Source organism: Triticum aestivum, chromosome 6A (genome assembly GCF_018294505.1).
Source record: "Triticum aestivum cultivar Chinese Spring chromosome 6A, IWGSC CS RefSeq v2.1, whole genome shotgun sequence".
Taxonomy (NCBI): Eukaryota; Viridiplantae; Streptophyta; class Magnoliopsida; order Poales; family Poaceae; genus Triticum; species Triticum aestivum.
In genome coordinates, this window is record NC_057809.1 from 30,544,926 (window position 1) to 30,556,051 (window position 11,126).

Here is an 11,126-nt window from a genome sequence, read left to right on the forward strand (position 1 = left end):
CAATGCAGGGTATACAATAGATCTGGTATACAGCATGACATACTTTATAGAACCTATGGCCAAGGCATAGGGAATGACTTTCATTCTCTTTCTATCTTCTGCCGTGGTCGGGCTTTGAGTTTTACTCAACTTCACACCTGATAATACAGGCAAGAACTCTTTCTTTGACTGCTCCATTTTGAACTACTTCAAAATCTTGTCAAGGTATGTACTCATTGAAAAAACTTATCAAGCGTCTTGATCTATCTCTATAGATCTTGGAGCTCAATATGTAAGCAGCTTCACCGAAGTCTTTCTTTGAAAAAATTCCTTTCAAACACTCCTTTATGCTTTACAGAATAATTCTACATTATTTCTGATCAACAATATGTCATTCACATATACTTATCAGAAATGCTGTAGTGCTCCCACTCACTTTCTTGTAAATACAGGCTTCACCGCAAGTCTGTATAAAACTATATGCTTTGATCAGCTCATCAAAGCGTATATTCCAACTCCGAGATGCTTGCACCAGTCCACAGATAGATCGCTGGAGCTTTCACATTTTGTTAGCACCTTTCGGATTGACAAAACCTTCTGGTTGCATCATATACAACTCTTCTTTAATAAATCCATTAAGGAATGCAGTTTTGTTTATCCATTTGCCAGATTTCATAAAATGCGGCAATTACTAACATGATTCGGACAGACTCAAGCATAGATACGAGTGAGAAGCTCTCATCGTAGTCAACACCTTGAACTTGTCGAAAACCTTTTGCGACAATTCTAGCTTTGTAGATAGTAACACTACTATCAGCGTCCGTCTTCCTCTTGAAGATCCATTTATTCTCAATTGCTTGCCGATCATCAGGCAAGTCAACCAAAGTCCAAACTTTGTTCTCATACATGGATCATATCTCAGATTTCATTGCCTGAAACCATTTCGCGGAATCTGGGCTCATCATCGCTTCCTCATAGTTCGCAAGTTCGTCATGGTCTAGTAACATGACTTCCAGAACAGGATTACCGTACCACTCTGATGCGGATCTCACTCTGGTTTACCTACGAGATTCGGTAGTAACTTGATCCGAAGTTTCATGATCATCATCATTAGCTTCCTCACTAATTGGTGTAGTTGTCACAGAAATCGGTTTCTATGATGTACTACTTTCCAATAAGGGAGGAGGTACAGTTACCTCATCAAGTTCTACTTTCCTCCCACTCACTTCTTTCGAGAGAAACTCCTTCTCCAGAAAGTTTACGAATTTAGCAACAAAAGCCTTGCCTTCGGATCTATGATAGAAGGTGTACCCAACTGTCTCCTTTGGGTATCCTATGAAGACATATTTCTCCGATTTGAGTTTGAGCTTATCGAGATGAAACTTTTTCACATAAGCATCGCAACTCCAAACTTTAAGAAACGACAGCTCAGGTTTCTTGCCAAACCATAGTTCACACGGTGTCGTCTCAACGGATTTAGATGGTGCCCTATTTAACGTGAATGCAGCTGTCTCTAATGCATAACCCCAAAACGATAGTGGTAGATCGGTAAGAGTCATCATAGATTGCACTATATCTAATAAAGTACGGTTATGACGTTCAGACACACCATTACACTATGGTGTTCCAGGTGGCGTGAGTAGTGAAACTATTTCACATTGTTTTAACTGAAGACCAAACTCGTAACTCAAGTACTCTTCCACGATCAGATCGTAGAAACTTTATTTTCTTGTTACGATGATTTTCCACTTCACTCTGAAATTCTTTGAACTTTTCAAATGTTTCAGACTTATGTTTCATCAAGTAGATATACTCATATCTGCTCAAATCATCTGTGAAGATCAGAAAATAATGATACCTGTCGCGAGCCTCAATATTCATCGGACCACATACATCAGTATGTATGATTTCCAACAAATCTGTTGCTCGCTCCATTGTTCCGAAGAACAGAGTCTTAGTCATCTTGCCCATGAGGCATGGTTCGCAAGCATCAACTGATTCATAATCAAGTGATTCCAAAAGCCCATCAGCATGGAGTTTCTTCATGCGCTTTACACCAATATGACCTAAATGGCAGTGCTACAAATAAGTTGCACTATCATTATTAACTTTGTATTTTTGGTTTCAATATTATGATTATGTGTATCACTACGATCGAGATCCAACGAACTATTTTCATTGGGTGTGTAACCATATAAGGTTTTATTCATGTAAACAGAACAACAATTTGTTCTCTTACTTAAATGAATAACCGTATTACAATAAACATGATCAAATCATATTCATGCTCAACGCAAATACCAAATAACACTTATTTAGGTTCAACACTAATCCCGAAATTATAGTGATGATCATATCAATCGTGGAACCACTTTCAACACACATCGTCACTTCACCCTTAACTAGTCTCTGTTTATTCTGCAACTCCTGTTTCGAGTTACTACTCTTAGCAACTGAACCAATATCAAATACTGAGGGGTTGCTATAAACACTAGTAAAGCACACATCAATAACATGTATATCAAATATACTTTTGTTCACTTTGCCATCCTTCTTATCCGCCAAATACTTGGGGCAGTTCCGCTTCCAGTGACCAGTCCCTTTGCAGTAGAAGCACTTAGTCTCAGGCTTAGGACCAGACTTGGGCTTCTTCACTTGAGCAGCAACTTGCTTGCCGTTCTTCTTGAAGTTCCCCTTCTTCCCTTTTGCCCTTTTCTTCAAACTAGTGGTCTTGTCAACCATCAACACTTGATGTTTTTCTTGATTTCTACCTTCGTCGATTTCAGCATCACGAAGAGCTTGGGAATCATTTCCGTTATCCCTTGCATATCATAGTTCATCACGAAGTTCTACTAACTTGGTGATGGTGACTAGAGAATTCTGTCAATCACTATCTTATCTGGAAGATTAACTCCCACTTGATTCAAGCGATTGTAGTACCCAGACAATCTGAGCACATGCTCACTAGTTGAGAGATTCTCCTCCATCTTTTAGCTATAGAACTTGTTGGGGACTTCATATCTCTCAACTCAGGTATTTGCTTGAATATTAACTTCAAATCCTGGAACATCTCATATGGTCCATGACGTTCAAAACGTCTTTGAAGTCCCGATTCTAAGCCATTAAGCATGGTGCACTAAACTATCAAGTAGTCATCATATTGAGCTAGCCAAACGTTCATAACGTCTGCATCTGCTCCTGCAATAGGTCTGTCACCTAGCGGTGCATCAAGGACATAATTTTTCTGTGCAGCAATGAGGATAAACCTCAGATCACGGATCCAATCCGTATCATTGCTACTAACATCTTTCAACACAATTTTCTCTAGGAACATATCAAAATAAACATATGAAAGCAACAACGCGAGCTATTGATCTACAACATAGATATGCTAATACTACCAGGACTAAGTTCATGATAAATTAAAGTTCAATTAATCATATTACTTCAGAACTCCCACTTAGATAGACATCCCTCTAATCCTCTAAGTGATCACGTGATCCAAATCAACTAAACCATAACCGATCATCACGTGAGATGGAGTAGTTTTCAATGGTGAACATCGTTATGTTGATCATATCTACTATATGATTCACGCTCGACCTTTCGGTCTCCGTGTTCCGAGGCCATATCTGCATATGCTAGGCTCGTCAAGTTTAACCTGAGTATTCTGCGTGTGCAAAAACTGGCTTGCACCCGTTGTAGATGGACGTAGAGCTTATCACACCCGATCATCACGTGGTGTCTGGGCACGACGAACTTTGGCAACGGTGCATACTCAGGGAGAATACTTCTTGATAATTTAGTGAGAGATCATCTTATAATGCTACCGTCAATCAAAGCAAGATAAGATGCATAAAAAGATAAACATCACATGCAATCAAAATATGTGACATGATATGGCCATCATCATCTTGTGCCTTTGATCTCCATCTCCAAAGCATCGTCATGATTTCCATCGTCACCGGCATGACATCATGATCTCCATCATCTTGATCTATATCAATATGTCGTCACATGGTCGTCTCGCCAACTATTGCTCTTGCAACTATTGCTATCGCATAGCGATAAAGTAAAGCAATTATTGGGCGCTTGCATCTTATGCAATAGACAGACAACCATAAGGCTTTTGCCAGTTGCCGATAACTTCAATGAAACATGATCATCTTATACAACAACTTATAACTCATCACGTTTTGACCATATCACATCACAACATGCCCTGCAAAAACAAGTTAGACGTCCTCTACTTTGTTGTTGCAAATTTTACGTGGCTGCTACGGGCTTAGCAAGAACCAATCTTACCTACGCATCAAAACCACAATGATAGTTTGTCAAATAGACTCCGTTTTAACCTTCGCAAGGACCGGGCGTAGCCACACTCGGTTTAACTAAAGTTGGAGAAACAGTCACCCGCAAGTCACCTATGTGCAAAGCACGTCGGGGAAACCGGTCTCGCGTAAGCGTACGCGTAATGTCGGTCCGGGCCGCTTCATCCAACAATACCGCCGAACCAAAGTATGACATGCTGGTAGGCAGTATGACTTATATCGCCCACAACTCACTTGTGTTCTACTCGTGCATATAACATCAAACCATAAAACCTAGGCTCTGATACCACTATTGGGGAACGTAGTAATTTCAAAAAAATTCCTACGCACACGCAAGATCATGGTGATGCATAGCAACGAGGGGGAGAGTCTGATCTACGTACCCTTGTAGATCGCAACGGAAGTGTTGATACAACATAGAGGAAGTAGTCGTACGTCTTCTTCCCGATCCGACCGATCCAAGCACCGTTACTCCGGCACCTCCGAGTTCTTAGCACACGTTCAGCACGATGACGATCCCCGGGCTCCGATCCAGCAAAGTTTCGGGGAGGAGTTCCGTCAGCACGATGGCGTGGTGACGATCTTGATGTTCTACCGACGCAGGGCTTCGCCTAAGCACTACAACGATATGATCAAGGTGGAATATGGTGGCAAGGGGAACCGCACACGGCTAAGGAACGATCTCAATGATCAACTTGTGTGTCTATGGGGTGCCCCCTGCCTCAGTATATAAAGGATGGAGGAGGAGGAGGCCGGCCAAGGCTATTGGTGCGGCCAGGATGGGAGTCCTACTAGGACTCCAAGTCCTAGTAGGAGTCCATCAAGAGGGGAGGAAGGGAGAAGGAAGTGGAGGAGTAGGAAAGGTGGCCGGCCCCCTTTTCCCTAGTCCAATTCGGACTAGAGGGGAGGGGGGGCATAGCAGCTTTTTCCTCTTCCCACTAAAGACCATCAAGGCCCATTACTTCTCCCGTAACTACCCGGTACTCCGAAAAATACCCGAATCACTCGGAACCTTTCCGATGTCCGAATATAGTCGTCCAATATATCGATCTTTATGTCTCGACCATTTCGAGACTCCTCGTCATGTCCCCGATCTCATCCGGGACTCCGAACTCCTTCGGTACATCAAAACTCATAAACTCATAATATAACTGTCATCGAAACCTTAAGCGTGCGGACCCTACGGTTCGAGAACAATGTAGACATGACCGAGACACGTCTCCAGTCAATAACCAATAGCGGGACCTGGATGCCCATATTGGCTCCTACATATTCTACGAAGATCTTTATCGGTCAGACCGCATAACAACATACGTTGTTCCCTTTGTCATCGGTATGTTACTTGTCCGAGATTCGATCGTCGGTATCCCAATACCTAGTTCAATCTCGTTACCGGCAAGTATCTTTACTCGTTCTGTAATACATCATCCCGCAACTAACTCATTAGTTGCAATGCTTGCAAGGCTTGTGTAATGTGCATTACCGAGAGGGCCCAGAGATACCTCTCCGACAATCGGAGTGACAAATCCTAATCTCGAAATATGCCAAACCAACATCTACCATTGGAGACACCTATAGTACTCCTTTATAATCACCCAGTTACATTGTGACGTTTGGCAGCACCCAAAGTGTTCCTCCGGCAAACGGGAGTTGCATAATCTCATAGTCATAGGAACATGTATAAGTCATGAAGAAAGCAATAGCAACATACTAAATGATCGGGTGCTAAGCTAATGGAATGGGTCATGTCAATCAGATCATTCAACTAATGATGTGACCTCGTTAATCAAATAACAACTCTTTTGTCCATGGTTAGGAAACATAACCATCTTTGATTAACGAGCTAGTTAAGTAGAGGCATACTAGTGACACTCTGTTTGTCTATGTATTCACACATGTATTATGTTTCCGGTTAATACAATTCTAGCATGAATAATAAACATTTATCAAGATATAAGGAAATAAATAATAACTTTATTATTGCCTCTAGGGCATATTTCCTTCACGGGTTCCAGAGCTAGGAATGACCTGGGAGCACTACTTGGCTGCCCCGGCCCCGCCAGAGCATAGGGTCGGCGATGTCGAGTGCGACACGGTGACCGACATTGTGATCGCCACGTTTTGGGTAATTTCTCCTTTGCCATTTACGTTTTGTTTTCTTCTTTGATTGCATACCTTCTACATGTGTTTTCTTGTTTGATTGCAGACCTTCTAATCCGTGTTTTCTTGTTTGATTGCAGACCTTCTACAGGTGTGCTGAGGGACAGGAGGAGGCCGTGGTTCGGGTTATCGACGCCGAGTGCAGGCGCCTACTTGGAAACTTTCGGCACGAGGCTCGGACGCAGGCTATTCGAGACTACTTAGCACAGACTGGTATTATTAGGAGGAGAAAAGAGAAGTGCCGGGACAAGTATCTGAGTAAGGAGAAGTACATGAACGTAATTACCTATTCTTAAGGCCTTGTACTTAGTTTCCTTGATTTGATTCGTAGGCATAACGCTCAAATTTCTCTTGCTTAACTTAGGTGCCCCCGAGATGGTGTGCGGACAAGATGGACTGCTGGGAGGCGTTGGTGGATGAGTGGTGCTCTCCCCAATGGCGCGTCGCCCACAACATTGCAAAGGAGAAGCGTCTCAAAATGAAAGGTGTGCCACACCATCTAGGCAGCGTCAACCTACATGGGTACGGGAAAAACTAGGTATGTGTGGTTTGCTTGATGATTCATGCAAACTCATTCTTTGTGCTAGTTTGAGTCCTTAACTAATACTCTATTCCTCTCTTTTAGTCAAAACACAACAAGGCTCCAGTGCCAGAGCTGTTTGACCTCTATGGCATGTCCAATATTGCACCGTACAAGAAGGCCAAGACATTCTCTGAGTCTGACCTCGAAAATGCAGAGAACTTCCGCAACAAGGCCTCCCACCACAAGATGGTGCAGTATGTTAAGCAGGGGAAGGCGAGGAAAGGGCCGGACTTTAACCCGAGCCGGCCTCTTGATCCAGAGCTGGTGATGATATCTAGTGGCGGGAGGTCCCATGGATCGTTAGCCATTGGTAATGGACTGATACGTTGTAGTAGCACTCTCCCGCAGATCAAGAAGCGCAAGACCAGCTCTGATCCTGAGATACCGCCTTGTTTACGACCAGTGGAAATTGAATTCCAGGTTTGTTATACAGACTCAGTAGCCTTTCCTCCATTACATTGTGTTTGCGGCCGTCGATGATTACAATGCTAACGAGTGGTGTTGCAGGCTGCTATTGAGGCAGAGAGAGCAAAGACCCAGGCTGCTTTTGAGGAGAGGGACCGGCAGTTGGCGGAGAGGGACCGAGAGAATGAGGAGAGGATTGCTAGGCTGTTGGAGGAGGAGAGGAACCGGAACGACTTGGCTAACCGGGCCATGTACGAGCTCTTCGTGGTAAGTTTCTTCTGCATATTAGCTAAATCATGCACGCAATGTTCCTTTCATTAGTAACTAATATGATTGACTCGTCAAAACCAACTGTGCAGTCCATGTGCGAGAAGAACGGCTAGACCCCTCCGCCGATGCCAGTCATTGCTCCGGCGGGCACGGTGAGTTTCATTTGAACGGTCATTAGTTACTAGTCTTCACATTTGAGTTGCATCATGCTAACGATACATTGGAAATAATCTTTGGTGCAGCGTAACTCCCGACAAGCATCGACCGATCCTTCTCCGTCTGCCACTGGCGCGACCGGTCCTACACCTACACCTACACCTACACCTCCGTGATGACGGTAAGTTTCCCAAGTGTTTTGCTTAATAGGGTTTTGTTGTGATGCCATGTTGTATCTACACATATCATGCATAATGTGTGTATGTTTGAAATGCATTGTATGTGTGGGATTCGACACCTAGTCGTGTGCCTTTGGTAGCCTTCCATACAGGGAAATGCCTCCTAGTGCTTCCACTAAGCCATGGTAGTTCGCTACTGCTCTGGAAGACATGGATTGACCGGCATGTGTCCTTCTTTGCTCCTGTGTTTATCCCTACGGGGAAATGTCACGCGGTGTATCACCGAAGTCCTTGTAGCTTGCTACGACTTGGTTGCACTCGCTGATGACCGACACGTGCATTGCTGGGTCATGTATGCCTGTCCCTGTACGTTTGTGCCACCTTGGTTCTATGACTAGTCATGTCGGCCTGGGTTCTCTGCCATATGGATACTAGCGACATAATTATATACTTAGCATTTTTTCCTCCAAAATGACTCAATATGCTTAGCTAGCTCAAAAATGACATAATAAGCTTAATTAGCTCCAAAATGACATATTTAACCTTGCATAGCTCTAAAATGACCTATACTTAGCATTTTTCCTCCAAAATGACTTAATATGCTTAGCTAGCTTAAATATGACATATTTAACCTAGGATAGCTCTAAAATGACCTGTACTTAGCATCTTTTCCTTCAAAATGACTTAATATGCTTAGCTAGCTCTAAAATGATATAATATGCTTAAGAAATGACATATTTTAGGTCCTAAATGACTTCATATGCTTAGCTTATGGATGAGACGTAGAGACGTTAGAAGCTTACAAGCGTCTCATAATAATCTTCTTCTTCTAGTCTTCTTCTTCTAACTTTCTTCTTTCCCATTTTACAGATTTGCTTAAGAGCACGGAAGCTTGGGTTGATGGAGTGCTTGTATTTAGTTTTTGTTTTGACCTTGCGAAACTTGTTACCTATGGATGAAACTGTGTAATATTGATGAAACTATGTATATGGACGGATGAAACTTGCTACTATTGGTAACATGTATTGGATATATGTGTTCATGACTATTGGTAATATGTGTTGAATATGCTATATTGGTCATATAAATATATTTGTGTTTGATATTCTGTGAAAATGAATTGATATAAGAAAAAACAAAATTAAATGGGGCAATATAGTCACTTTGCCATCTGTTGGCAGATGGCAAAGAGCTTTGCCATCAGCTGGCAGATGGCAAAGAGGCCACGTGTCATCTACACGTAAAATTTGGTCTGGCCTATTTGGGATCTTTACCATCTGCCAGCAGATGACAAAGCTCTTTGCCATGTGCTGGCAGACGGCAAAGCATGTAGCCTTTGCCATCTGCTGGCTCACGGCAAAGAGCCTGCATACTTTGCCATCAGCTGGCAGATGGCAAAGAGGCCACGTATCATCTACACGTAAAATTTGGTCTGGCCTATTTGGGCTCTTTGCCATCTGCCAGCAGATGGCAAAGCTCTTTGCCATGTGCTGGCAGACGGCAAAGCATGCAGCCTTTGCCATCTGCTGGCTCACGGCAAAGAGCCTGCATACTTTGCCATCAGCTGGCAGACGGCAAAGAGCCTGCAGCCTTTGCCGTCTGCTGGCTGACGGCAAAGTATGCTGTTAGCCTTCTAACGGGGCTAACCCCGTTAAGAGGCTTTGCCATCAGCTAGCAGATGGCAAAGAAGCCTTTGCCGTAGGGTTTCAGACAAACTGTTTGCCATCTGCTGGGTGATGGCAAAGCCTTTGCCATCCGCCGACCATGCCTTTGCCATCTGCCATGGCAGATGGCAAAGTGCCAGATTCCAGCAGTGATATATTTGCTTTCGGGGAGAAAAAATAAAGGAGAAGGATTCATCGCATTTTACGATACGGAGCCGCCGCCAAGCCCTAAAACCTCTCGGGAGGGCTGATCTGGAGTCCGTTCGGGACTCCGGAGAGGGGAATCCGTCGCCATCGTCATGATCAACCTTCCTCCATCACCAATTTCATGATGCTCACCACCGTGCGTGAGTAATTCCATCGTAGGCTTGCTGAACGGTGATGTGTTGGATGAGATTTATCATGTAATCGAGTTAGTTTTGTTAGGGTTTGATCCCTAGTATTCACTATGTTCTGAGATTGATGTTGCTATGACTTTGCTATGCTTAATGCTTTTCACTAGGGCCCGAGTGCCATGATTTCAGATCTGAACCTATTATGTTTTCATCAATATATGAGAGTTCTTCATCCTATCTTGCAAGTCTATAGTCACCTACTATGTGTTATGATCCGGCAACCCCGAAGTGACAACAATCGGGATCACTCCCGGTGATGACCGTAGTTTGAGGAGTTCATGTATTCACTATGTGTTAATGCTTTGGTCCGATACTCTATTAAAAGGAGGCCTTAATATCCCTTAGTTTCCGCTAGGACCCCGCTGCCACAGGAGGGTAGGACAAAAGATGCCATGCAAGTTCTTTTCCATAAGCATGTATGACTATATTCGGAATACATGCCTACATTACATTGATGAATTGAAGCTAATTCTGTGTCACCCTAGGTTATGACTGTTACATGATGAACCGCATCCGACATAATTCTCTATCACCGATCCATTGCCTACGAGCTTTCCATATATTGTTCTCCACTTATTTACTTTTCCGTTGCTATTGCTATCATCACCACAAAATACCAAAAACACTACTTTTGCTACCATTACCTTTTGCTATCGTTACCAGTACTATCATATTACTTTGCTACTAAATACTTTGCTGCAGATATTAAGTTTCCAAGTGTGGTTGAATTGACAACTCAGCTGCTAATACTTGAGAATATTCTTTGGCTCCCCTTGTGTCGTATCAATAAATTTGGGTTGAATACTCTACCCTCGAAAACTGTTGTGATCCCCTATACTTGTGGGTTATCAAGACTATTTTCTGGCACCGTTGCCGGGGAGCATAGCTCTATTCTTTGAGTCACTTGGGATTTATATCTGCTTATCATTATGAAGAACTTGAGAGATCCAAAAACCAAGATTTATCCCTCAACTACGAGGGGAGGTAAGGAACTACCATCTAGC